Source organism: Panthera leo, chromosome B4, assembly GCF_018350215.1.
Source record: "Panthera leo isolate Ple1 chromosome B4, P.leo_Ple1_pat1.1, whole genome shotgun sequence".
In the NCBI taxonomy this organism is placed as follows: domain Eukaryota; kingdom Metazoa; phylum Chordata; class Mammalia; order Carnivora; family Felidae; genus Panthera; species Panthera leo.
Window position 1 is genome coordinate 73,372,297 of NC_056685.1, and position 13,781 is coordinate 73,386,077.

Here is a 13,781-nt window from a genome sequence, read left to right on the forward strand (position 1 = left end):
AATACAGTGCCTGTCAGCAGGGAGAGGAAGGAAGCCTGACTTGGGAAATGCACGCTAACTGATCAGGGTTTAACCATTATGCTGTTTTTATGCAGTTCAGTACGGGTTGCTCAGTAAATGACGGGCTGATAGAAATTTATTTCATGAATTTATTTATCATTCTTTGCCATAACTTAGGCTAACTAGAGAAAAAAACATATCTGGAACCATGACCTCTCAGTGTCCCTCCGTGTGCTTGAACTTCAGCACTGTTAGGAGGGTCATTTATGACTCTACCATCGAAACTCCAACGTCTTTGAAGGTATACTGTTTTACGTGGACACGTTAGTACTTTTGCTTTCTCACCCTATGGCATGTGTTTGTGTACGTGGAGGGGTATTGGGCAGGATGGAGAGTGTCAATAATTAATGGGCATTGCCCAAGAAAATGAATTGGTTGACTATTTAGTGAGCACGATCTACCTGGAAGTAAAAATAACTGTGGAGCAGAAAATCTTATTATCACGCATATCATAATTACTATCTGGGACACGAAGTGACAAGAATGTGTGCCGTGTCCATTTGGCTACTGGTTTTTCTATTCCCTGCCCCCAGGCAACCTAGGAGGAGTCTCATTCTTTCCCCTTGCAAAAGTGCCAAGGATTTCTGCTTCAGCAATGATTGGGGGCTCCCCCACTTTGGTGTTTTACTAACCACACCACCCGCAGGAAGCCGTGAATCTGAGGAGATGGGCAAAGAGTCTGAATCTTCTGGTGGTATTCCCAGGAGCTAGGACACAGGGAATGAACCAATCAGATTATCAACATCAGGCCACATTTGTCCCTCTCCCCCAATCCTTTTTAATTGGGCAAAGTATTTATCTTAAAATATAGCATGTATGGGGTGCCTGAATGGCTCCGTTGGTTAAGCGTCTGACTCTTGATTTTAGCTCAGGTCATGATCTCATGGTTAGTGAGTTTGAGCCCCGCATTGGGCTCTGCTCTAACGGCACAGAGCCTGCTTGGGATTCTCCCTCTCCTTCTCTCTCTCTGCCCCTCCCGTGCTCTCTCTCTCTCTCTCTCTCTCTCTCAATAAATAAATAAAATAAAAAAAAATCTAGCAAGTGTGATACAAATCAGACACCTAACAATAATATCTATAAAAAAATCATCAAAGAAATCAGTATTTCTGTCCAGCGTTAACAGAGGATTAATATATCTCCTTTTCCTAAGAGTTCTTTTTCTTGAAACTAGGCAGCAGTAACCAAGGATAAAACAACCATGACCACAACAGTGGTGTTAAAGGTTAAACAACCTTCTACTGCCCTTGTTTATGTTTTATCATCAGGTGAGCCTTCCTTCCCTTCAAAGGCCTGTACAAATGGCTGGCGACTTTCAATCATCAAATCAAAGCCTTTTGTCGCAATCATTTCTTTGGTGTAATGCAAGATATGCTGTGAGTAATTTGATCGGCTCCGTCATTTCCATAATTAGAACAAGAGCAGTCTTCGTGAAGTATGTGCTCATACCATGGTGTGAAGTCACACAGAAGTGAGCTCACAAAGCCCTTAAGTTGTGTGGACCTAATATAGCAGCTATTTTTAGAAATAAATTTATTTATTTACTTACTTGTCTCTAGCAGTTTGTCCACCACCCAGCTAGACATCTTTACCTTTCTACTCTCCATTTGGCGTATCTCTTGATGACCAATGAATGAAATGCAAGTCAGAGAGTTTCACTTTAAACACATTATTTCGCTGTGTTTAGATAACACACTGTTATCTATGGGCAGTGAGTGATGGTAGAGACAGAATAGGGTATGTAGCCAACCTGTATATAACCTTGGGCAAGGCCAATAAATCCTGTGAGTCTCAGTTTGTTCATCTGTGAAATGGGGGATAAAATATATGTAAAGTGCCTGGCAGTTGATAGACATTGGCTGTGATTTATTATCCATTTGGAGCTGTATGAGCTTGCGTTTATCGTTTGTTACTTTGAAAATCTTCATGGCTGTTTCATGGGCAGTTCCCAGACAATTGTTAAGTTCCTCTAAAGACAACTTTCATTTATTTTGCATCACTTCCTAGGTCTTTTGTTAATAGACAGAGGTCTGGCTCACTGGATTCTTCATCATACAATGCTATGGTTGACTGCATTTCATTCTAAATAATTTTCTTCTTTAGACTGAAACCTAGTTACTAGGTTTCTATGTTTGAAGACCCCTAAGCTTAGTTACAGGAGGCCAAAACAGAAAAAGCAGCTCTGGGAAATCCCTTTATTGCCTACATCATTCCTATCCCCTTCTAGCTGAGAAAGTGGAGTTTAACCAGTCCTTCCTGTTGTTCCCACCTCCGTATCTTAGCTCTAAGATCTAGGCCATCTTGGGCAAGCGGACAAAGCTTAGTTTTTGTCTGAAAGGGGGGTGTCCCTTGCTGGGTGTATCTTGCTCAGAGCATTCTAATTTATTTATGGGACTAAAGAGTTGGGTGAAGGGGGTGGAGGGTAGTCTGAAGGCACGTATTTTTAATGTGATTCTGGGGCCGAGTAGCGGAGAGCTTCCTGCCCCCAACCAGCCTTTATCCTCCTCATTTACATATTGCTTCCTGGCAGCCAATCACCAATTATTTAGCTTGATTCCCTCCCATTCCTGAGAAAGGCGCACCTGCTTAAAGCTAACATTTTCGAGACAGGTTTAGGAGATTCAAGTTGGAGTTCTGTTAAGGGATGACTGTGTACCCACATATTCTGGTATAGTCTTTTTTCTTAAAGTATTAACTTGTCATTTTAGAGCTAAACTCTTCCTCCCAACTCCCATTTACAAAATAAGGAATAATCACAGCACTAGATGTATTTCACGGACCCAGCAGGTAATATCTGCTGAGAGGAAAAGTGCTTTTATAAATTCTAGTGTTATTTTTGTTTTAGCTGTTTACATATAACAGCTATACACAATTTTCATGTTCTTGATGTTCTGTGCAGTAGTAAAACTCCTGTTCCCAACACATCTTGATGGCAGTTGCCCAGAAGATTCCTGTTTTGTCTTGTAAGCAGTATCAAGCTTAACAACGGTTAGTTGTTTATAGTAATTCTTTATTTCAATATGGGCTTCTGATGTTTTAAGTTCAGAAAATAGTCTCTGTGCTAATTCTCTAGTCATATGAGGAGTCAAATGAGGAGGCTCATTTCTGATGATTGCTTAATCTTCATCCCCCGGAGAATCTTTGCACCAGAAGAAAAAGTCAAAAGGCATTCCACACCAACTTGTCAGAGCACGTCTCCTTTGCTTTGCTCTTTTTTGCTTTTGCTCTTGAAGTCTTCTGGCATGACTGAAGCCTGGGAAGCAGCATGATTTGAGATGAAAATGCTGTAGTTGTCAGCATTAAATGCTGTAGATGCATTTCTAGCCTCAAAATTATATGGAGATAGAACCTGGTCAGTTCAGGGGTGGCTTGTCCACCTTATCGTAGAGTCTCAAGTTTAGATAAATGGCACCATTTCACACTGTATTGTATCAGATTTTAGGAGAAACATTACCTTCAGGGTAGAACTTGCTATCAAACCTATAAACAGCTCACTGTGCAATAATAATGGGAGAAGACATTTTGCTAAAACACGAGCAACTGAGCCTCTTGTTTTCAAAAAGTAATTAGGAAATCCTCTCCTTTTTCTTTTTATCCTAGTAGATCAAATTTCTGACTGAAAGGAATTGAAAGTTTTGTTTTGCTTTGTTTTACGTGCAACTCCCACTGGGAGTTACCAAGTGGAATTTATTCTTTATGTGAGAAGGATAAAGTCACGAGACGAACAGTGAGGGGGCAGAGAGAGGTTTTGAACATATTAGAATATTGAACCCCCAAAACTCAGTTTTTAACATGTTTCAGCAGACCGACTATATGAACAAGAGGTGGTACAACATGGTGGTTAAGAGCACAGACTAGGTTTGTAGTTTGACCCCACTTACTGGCTGTGTGACAGCAGGTAAGGTATTTAATCCCTCTGTGCCTCAGTTTCTTTACCTGTAGAATGAGGATAACAATACCGCCACTACCAATACCTACCTCAGAGGGCTGTTGCAGTGATTAATGACTTAATATTTATAAAGTGCTTAGAATTGTACCTTGGCACATAGGATGTGTAGGCTGCCACTATCACCATAGACGTAGGACTCTTTATTATAAAGACTGAAAGATGGCTTTTCTGTAATTATGCTGGAAGTTCCTTTAGGTCCCGGCTTCCTATCTTATGGTTTTAAATTTATACCAGCATTTCTTCTGTTTTAGTGAATGAAGGCCCAATTCCACCTGAAAACCTCAATTCTAATCATTACCTAAAAGCCTGAATTGATAAGTTATGCACTATATCAGGAAAGTATTTTCCAAGACTCACTTGATGATTAAAGTTAACTGATAAACAAATTGGAGAACAAACAGGTATATTCAATCGTCAAAATACAGTATTTTTTGGATCATGGTAAGAGTGTGTTGTAATTATATACATGCCAGCTTGTAATTCTCAGTGTGTGTGATTATTTGATCAGTCCGTGTCTTCCGAATTAGACTTTAAACTCCACGAGGAAAGGTACTGTGTTTTGCTTACCATTAAGTTTTAGCAACCAGTGTCTGATGTATAGTAGGCATTCAAAAGTAGTTGTCAAATGTATGAATGAATGAATGAATGAATGAATGAATGAATGGCTTGGTAATTACCAAATGATACTTTGAAAGCCATTGTGTTTATGTAATAGACTCCTAAGAAATTCACATGTAGTTACTAGGGTTATTCATACTGTTAGTGTTTCTAATAAGAAAATAGAAGGCTGACAGAGAAAGTAAAGTACACAGAAATTCATTAATTCAGCAAAGAGGTGGGCTTGAGGATGAGCTTCCAGTCTTCTGAGTCCCAGTGTGGGTATCTTTCCACTAAGATGAAAAGGAGAATCAAGAAATGCCACCTTCTTTCCCTCTTCAATCTTTTTCTTACTTCTCCCGTATAATCATTCCATGACTTGCGTTCTATAGATGCAGAAGGAAGAAAGGAGAAAACCTTGAGACGTTTGGTTAGTACTCTCCTTCTGGAAGGAAAGTAGACATCAAAGTACAGAATTGCTACATACCTATGACGCACAGCCCTGTCTCTTAGGGCCCAGGTCCTTGTGACAGTTTCTGACATTCTGATAAAGTTAGAGTATGCTGCTGGCCCCCAGGCAGGTGGCTCCAACATCAAAGGGTTGGTATCAGCAGTGACAATTTAAAATGAATGTGCCATTTTCCTAAAAAATTACCATGTAGGCAAATGTATAACTTTTTATTTAGCTCCTGAAAATACTGTACATAGAAAGACATTCTTAACCATCTGGAAACTGTTTTGAGGAAATTAAAGTTTAGGAGCTCAACTATATCAATGATTCCCTCTTGCCTTTATTATTATTATTTCCCTGTTGCCTTGCCCTTAAATCAGGTCTTAAAACTTGTTTCCTATAAAATAGCTTCCAGCAAATTTGTAAGTCAAACTCTTTGCCCTTTCTCCTCTTTGACTTTCAGACATTCTTCTGGTTTTGTTCCAAGTTACGTGTATGTATCATAGGCATAAATGTTCTTTCTTTTTTCTTTTTCCTTTTTTTTTTTTTTCTACTCTTAGCACATGTGGAGATGATTTAGTTTCTGAAAGAAAATTCTTTGGACACCTACTTTTTTACAAAATCCAAATCCTGTGGAATCAGAGTGAGGTTTTTCTGTCTCAAAGTGTAAACCAGAAGCATAATCAAACAAAATTTTTAAAACATCAAATTAGGCCATTAGAGCAATGCTCTCTATCACTGAGATGAGAATTTAATGTTAGACAACTTACAGTCATTACTATTACTCCATGCACAACTCTACCCAGTTTGGTTATGTCACATGGAGATGTGATTATCTGTTGGACCTGTTGGCTCTCTGGTTTCAGTTCAGCCTCTGTGCTGGATTAAGTTTCCATGAATCCATGATTAACTAAAATGCTTCAGGAATGATGACTTGTGTTTCACTTAATTTTTTTGGTTAGCTGAAGTTTAACCAGAAAGTGTTTGGCTTTAATCCTTGCTTAAAAACGTTCTAAAATCATTTCATTTTCTTGCACCAAAAGGATAGCACAGTGGAAGAGTCTGTCATTGGTAGTTAAAAATATTACAAGTCCCACAGGGTCATTTTCTGATTATTAGAAAATGTTCCAGATGGAGGGAGACCTGAGAGGTTGAAGTGAACATGGAAATCAGTTAAAAACTAGACCCCTGGGGTCAAATAGTTGGTTACCTCTATTTTTAAAGAATGGACAATAAGCTACTATTTGTTGAGCACCTTCTATTTATTTGCCAGGCCTTAGACTCTCCACTTCAGGAGCCCAGTTATGGTGGAGGAGAAAGGAATATGCTTACCAATAATGACTGCACAATGTGATAAGTGCTTAAGAAAGTATGCAGCAAGTGCTGTTGTAGCACAGAGCAGGGAACTTCTGATGGCCTGAGGAAGTCAAAGACCTCATCATGGGGCAGATGACGGTCTGGGTCTTGACACATGCTTAGGAGTTAAGTGAAGAGGAGGTGGGGCATCCTTGGCCGAGGGAGCAGACTTTGAAATAGACAGAGATGTAAATGAGAAATATCTGTCTAGGGACCGGTGTGTATGCCTGTGTGTCAGGGCAGGGAGATGAGTCTGCACAGCAGGCTGGGGGAGACTATAAAGGGCCATTTATAGAATTCAAGTGCTATTTTATAAGTAACATATAATAGTGGAGTTAAACAATCTGATTTGTGTTTTAGAAAGGTTACCCTGGCAATGGTGGGAAAGAGCATTAGAAGGAGGAAGAGACTATTTCGATGAACTCGTTACTATTTCTAAAAAATCTTTTACTGTTTTACTGTTTTATTGACCTGAATTATAGTTTGAAACATTATTTTACCTTTAAGTAGGAAAACGTTTCTGTTTTCTTCTCTCATTTAGGTTCTCATAATATTATTCTCTCATAATATTATTATGATCTTCCCTTTGAATATTGGGAAACTGAGGCACAATGGCCATGTCACTTCCTCAAGGTTCTGAATGGAATCCATTGAGAAATTGACTCAAAGCCAGGTCTCAAAGTTTTTTCCAGCAATTGCTAGACCACACTCCCCACTATTACAGCATATTTATGATATAATTAACTTTCGGAAAGCCATATGGCTTTTGTTACAAAGACTAAAGGAATGTGCTTTTCATAACGAATGGCATATGGCCTCCAATAGCTCTTTGCTTGCATGTTTTAACAAAATGAACATGTACATAAATTAGATGCCTCAGGTCAGTTAGCAAACTGAGGTTGATTTTCTCCTGCTCTCCCTAATTACAATTGCATTTCTAACAAATATCAAGGAGTTTTTTTGGCAGCCTGTGGGTGTAAACATGCATAGTGTGGCTCAGATAATCCTTTTCTCCGATGGCATTGCCCCTTTAAAGAGTCAGCATTTGTCTCTTAGTCACGGTGGAGTGTGCAGAAATAGGCGCATTTCTGATGAAGCTGCATGCTTTTAGAAGAGTGGGAAAACTAGTTGACTTGAAAGATACAGTAGGCAGAGGGAACAGACGAATGAGAACCACTGAGCTGAAAGTTGACATTTCCCTTTTGCCATTTTAAGTGATGCAGGGTTGATAGATACATGATAGATGCTCACGTGCTGAACTAATTTAATAGCAGTTAATCGCGAGTGCTCACACTTAATCTCCCCGATATTTAGAAGCCTTTCTATTTTAAGTAACATGCCTTAAAGTTCTGCCCTCTTAGTTCACACTGTGTCTCATCCTATTGTTGATTTAGCAGGTTTTCTGGTAGAGTCTGAGAATGAGCTCCTTGCAACTTTCACATTATCGTATTACAGTATTCACCACTGATTATTTGTACTCAAGGTCAATGACATTATCTCATTGGAATTCCCTGGACTCTGAATTCATAAGATAGTCCAAAATGCTCTTGTCTGTAATGGAAAAATACAGCACAATTACTGTAAGTCAGTCGGTTCATAAAGGATCTGCGTTTTAAATGTAGCTACTAATCCTGTTGGCAAATCGCTTACTTTTTTTTTTTTACTTGTGTTTATATTATAGTAATAATTCAATTTTTTGTTAATTAAGTGGAAGTATATCAGCAATAAAAGGAAATTTAAAATACAAACATTTCTTAAGGAACTAAAGTAAATAAGTAAAAATACATTTTAATTAATGTTAAAATATTTAAACCCTTTTATTCAAAACCTTAATTTCCTAAGAGCAAAACCCACATAATTTAAGATAATTTATTCATGAAGAATAAAACAAATATGTTAAATAATAAATTAAACTTTAGGTGTCTCTTTTTCCCATCTAAAATGACTCCCTCAAATCTTGTTCATACAAAAGGAAATCGCTTTTAACTTGTGTTCTAATTCCTCTTATATTTACTATAATATGTATTCCTTTTTTGGACAAGTTATAGCTTCTCCTTTCATAAAATAATATCTTCCATTATGTTATAATTACAAACTGTGGACTCATAGGATCAATGAATCATAGGGCTGGATAGAATGAGCCTTCAGCAATCATCCCTGTCCCCAGGACATCTCTAAACCATGAATTGAATAACAAGGTGAGTAAGAGACACCTCTAGCCAGAAATATGGCTTTAGCTAGATGAAGAAAAAAGGTAAACTGGGGAACTCTTTTCCTCTTTAGCAAAAATACTTCTTCCTTCCTTTTTTTTTCCCCCCAAAGTGTACTCACCCCGAGCTGATATTATTAGGCTAATAATCCCACGAAAAAACTTGTTGTGTGTGAAAGTGTGGAATCATTTAGACTTCTTATTTGAGAATTGAATACTAGGATCTGTAAGACTCCAGACAGTGATGTTTGAGAATGAACGATTCTGCCCCTATCTGTTTAACCATCATTTATTACATGACTGCAAAATATAAACAACAGTATGAGGGTACAAGATTTGTAAACAAATTATTGCTGCATAATCTATAGAAAGCTGAAAAAAACAATTTGGAAGAGAAACAACACAAGTCAGTTGGAGGTTGGAAGAAAATGTTCTTTTCTTAACTGCCACGATTCACTCCTGTTAAGGCCGTGCCCATCTTGCTTAGAGGCTCGGTAGCAGGTGGAGATAGTTGTATTAGAGAACATGCTTCCAGACACTGAGCAGTATGGCTGTCTGTGTAGAGAAGTTTAAGACCGACCAAACATGGACACAAAACAAGAGACCTGGTGTCTCTTTTGCTCAGGCCCATGGTGGCAGAAGGAGGGGCAAGTGTCACCGTCTTCCTACTGCCAAGAAGCTCCGTAGCCTCCAATGTGATCAGAAGTGGCATGATCAACAGTACAAGAAAGCCCATTTGGGTACAGCCCTGAAGGCCAACCATTTTGGAGGTGCTCCCCATGCAAAGGGAATTGTGCTGCAAGAAGTAGGGGTTGAAACCAAACACCAAATACTGCCATCAGGAAGTGTGTCAGGGTCCAGCTGATCAAGAATGGCAAAAAAACAATCACAGCCTTTCTACCCTATGATGGTTGTTCGAATTTTATTGAGGAAAGCAATGACGTTCTGGTTGCTAGATTTGGTCACAAAGGTCGTGCTGTCGGTGACATTCCTGGAGTTTGCTTTAAGGTTGTCAAAGTAGCCAGTGTGCCTCTTTTGGCTTTATACAAAGGCAAGAAGGAAAGACTAAGATTATAAGTTTTGATGGTGAATATATGACTGTAATAAATTATCATATGCCAAAAAAAAAAAAAAAAAAAAAGAGAGAGACCTGGCTCACTAGAATTATTTTGAATACTTGGGTGAATTTGAATTTTATAGTCTAAAAAGGGTATGATTTGCAAAGACATAAACAACTTGTTTCTCCAGATTTTCAAATCCTGTGCCAAATTACTTAAACAAACAAATATGGTTGTAATATAGATAGGGGAAATGGCAAGACCAATCACGGCTGGCTTCAAAGGAAAATGGATCTTGTCCCTTGAAGATTTATTTTGTTCTGTTGAGTACCATATTGGGTCTAAATATATTAAGGTGGCCTTAGTATGAATTTTTTGAATGTTAGACATGCAGAGAGCTGAGCTCAAGTTGGGAAGAGAGAGGAAAAGAGGGGGAGAGGAGGAAAGTAGCCAGGGAAGCAGCTGTGATGCTGGATAACTACAGAGGGTGAGGGCAGTAAGGGAAAATTCCCAGGTATCGGGGTGACTGAAGAATCCTTAGGAGCAAGAATGTATTATATGTGATGAGAATGTTTGCGTTTCTGCAGTTGTAAATGATTCCAACTCCTCAGCCTTTAGTAAAGTCTGTCATAAGTGTTTGTGCTTTGTGGGCTTCATTTTGTTTTCAGATTGAAAATTATGGGAAAGGCCTCATTCCACATGGTGTGGGATAGGGTGAGCACAAGCAGGAAGAGCCATCACATGAACAAATTAAGCAGAAGCAGGCATTCAGAGGCAAGGAAGCCCTGAAAACATACCAACAACAGCTTCCTCCTCCCCGCCCCCACCCCCCCTCCCCGCCCCCAAATGTGTACAACTTTTGGAGAGGACTTTGGTCTTCTACAACCCATGGGATGTTTGAATCAAGGAGGAAGTAGATTCCAGCTGATATTTGGGTTACATCAATATGGCCTGAAATGATTATAATTAACTAAGGGAGGAAGTAGAGGTGAAAAAATTTGATTTCTTGGGCTTCACTTTCTATTGTAGTCTTAATTATCGGTAGCACGTGATGCTGTTGGCATTTTCTTCTACAAACATACCAGTCTTTAGCATTTATTTTGATTTTTCAAGTCAAGTTCAAGCTAGTCAGTTATGCATCTGGTAAACCAAAAGATATTGCTGAAATCTGTGGCAACCGTTTTGAAACTATTTTATGCATTTGCATTTATTGGAAGTGTAATTATAGGCTGTCTTGCTTTGTAGCATTCCAAATGGTGTGCAGGGGAATTTGTTTGTATGTGGAAATATTTATACGAAGTAGTGCTGTATGTGGCTTGAAGACTGGCATCTACATGTTTGAAGATGCCCACATTTTTTTGGCTTATCATCACTAGTAAATAATGGCCATGGGCCATAGTGAAAAAGTATCAATGACCCATTGCTTGAACTTCCTTTGAAAAGGGCAAATTTCTGTTTTCTCCAACAGAGATCCATGGGGGATGGGAAGTGGGGGGGAAGTTACAGAGAGGGAGGGAGGCAAACCATAAGAGACTTAAATACTGAGAACAAACTGAGGGTTGATGGGAGGTGGGGGAGACAGGAAAGTGGGTGATGGGCTTTGATGGGAAAGTGGGTGATAGGTGATGGGCTTTGAGGAGAGCACCTGTTGGGGAGAGCACTGGGTGTTGTATGGAAACCAATCTGACAATAAATTACATTAAAAAAAATAAAAATAAATAAATTAAAAAAATAAAAGGGAAAATTTCACAACTGTCTAAAATGAAGGTGAATCTAAAGCTTAACTTGTTTATGTTAAGTTAAAGTTGTTGTTTATGTACTTCCATTATGCTACATTGTTAGAAAAATTGCACATAATTGGAAGAGAGAGAAAAAAAGATGGGCAAAGAAAAGCAGAGATGTTGTAAGATATGGCATGGATAACATGCTTAATTCTTTGTTGGGGAAGTCTCTCATACCCTATTTTTAACAGATATGCCTTGCTCTGCCATATCTTGATATTCTAATAGGGTCTTAAGGGAACATTTATTTGATGGAGCAACTCCTATAAGGTATATCTCACCATTTGAGAACCTTCCAGAAAAAACTGAAGTGTATAAGCAGAACAAGTGCCTTGACTGCTTATCTACATTTAGCCATAACTATGCTATTCTAATGGTTATGGGAAAGGATAAGGGCCAAGTTCTTGTCTGACTTTGAATCTAGTCGAGTCCTTACATGCTATGAAGCTCCAGGGCAAAGCTTAATTTTCCCAAGACTCATAGAACCTACTGTTTAGTGATACAAAATTATATTTCTGCTTAAAAAAAAAACACAGTTGAACTGATTTCATAAAAATCTAAAATTGAAGCCAAATATTAGGTGATTTTAATCCAACCAAATATAACTCATAAAAACCTAAAAATTGTTGTATTAAATTTGGAAACTATATCTTTTGTTAACTTTTCAAGGTGAGTCTGGGAACTGTTTAGACCACATAAAGTCACCTTGTTCCAGGTTTTGGAGACCACCTCACTGTGTTGCTTACAAGATCCTAAGTATGTTCTCAAAAATCTGTTCTCATCTCATGTTATCCAACCTTTATTATTAGAAGGGTGCGTGCGTGCATGTGTGTGTGTGTATAAAACTATTTTATACTTCCCCTTATTGAACTTCATCTTCCTAAATTGGGCCTCTTTCCTGTAAGCATTTGGGGGCATTCTCATTTCTTCCAACTTACTATTTAATTCTTCCCAGACTGTTGACATTCACAAAATAGCAAGAATACCATGTACAAATGTAATCATTGATGAAATGGTGATGTGGGTAGGATAAGTAAATCCTGTAGCATGGCACTGGTGCCCTCCCTCTAGGGCAATATGGGTTGGTTAATCATCACTCTATGGGCACAGTTGTTCAGCCAGTTTAAAAATTATTTATTCAAGAAATATTTATTGAGTGCTCCCTGTGAGCCAGGTTTTATGCTCGGTGTTGGAAACGATGAATGATACTGTTCCTGACCTTTAAGCACCTCAACAGCACAAAAGGCACGGGAATGAAGAGTTGGTATGAAGTGTGATAGTGTCAGAGGTATACATTAGGTATACGTAAGAGGCTCAGACCCTGCCTAGTATTGTCTGAAAGAATAAACTAAAGAGTAAATTGGTGCGGCCACTGTGGAAAACAGTATGGAGGTTCCTTGAACAATTAAAAATAGAAATACCATGTGACCCAGTAATCCAACTACTAAGTATTTACCCAAAGAAAATGAAAATACTAATTTGAAAAGATATATGCACCTCTATGTTTATTGCAGTATTATTTACAATAGTCAAGATATGGAAGTAACCTAAGGGTTCATTGATAGATGAATGAATAAAGAAGTTGTGATACACTAAAATTAAATATTATACAATGGAATAATATATATTATTGCAATGAAATATATATGAAGTGTATATATATAAACAGTGATGTCAATCAAACATCACTGTTTATATATATACACTTCATATATATTTCATTGCAATAATATATATTATACACACACACACACACACACACACACACATATATATATATATATATATATATATATATATTCCAATATATATATTGGAATATTACACTGCCATAAAGAAGGATGGGGTCTTGCCATTTGTGACAGCGTGGATGGATCTAAAGGGGTACTATACTAAGTGAAATAAGTCAGAATGAGAAGGACAGATACCATATGATTTCACTCATATGTGGAATATAAAAAATAAAACAAATGAATAAACAAACAAAAACAGAATTAGACCTATAAATATAGAGAAAAAACTGATGGTTGCTAGAGGGAAGGGGGAGGATGGGTGGAATGGTTGAAGGGGAGCGGGAGATACAGCCTTCTAGGTATGGAGTGAATAAATCATGGGAATAAAAGGTACAGCATAGAGAAATTAGTCAGTGGTATTGCGATAGTGTATGGTGACAGATGGTAGCTACACTTGTGGTGGGCTTAACATAACATATAGAAATGTTGTATCACTATGTTGTACATCTGAATGTAACATTGTGTATCAACTATATACCACAAGAAATTAAAAAAAGAATAAACTGGGGAGAGTAAGAACTTTCTGTATT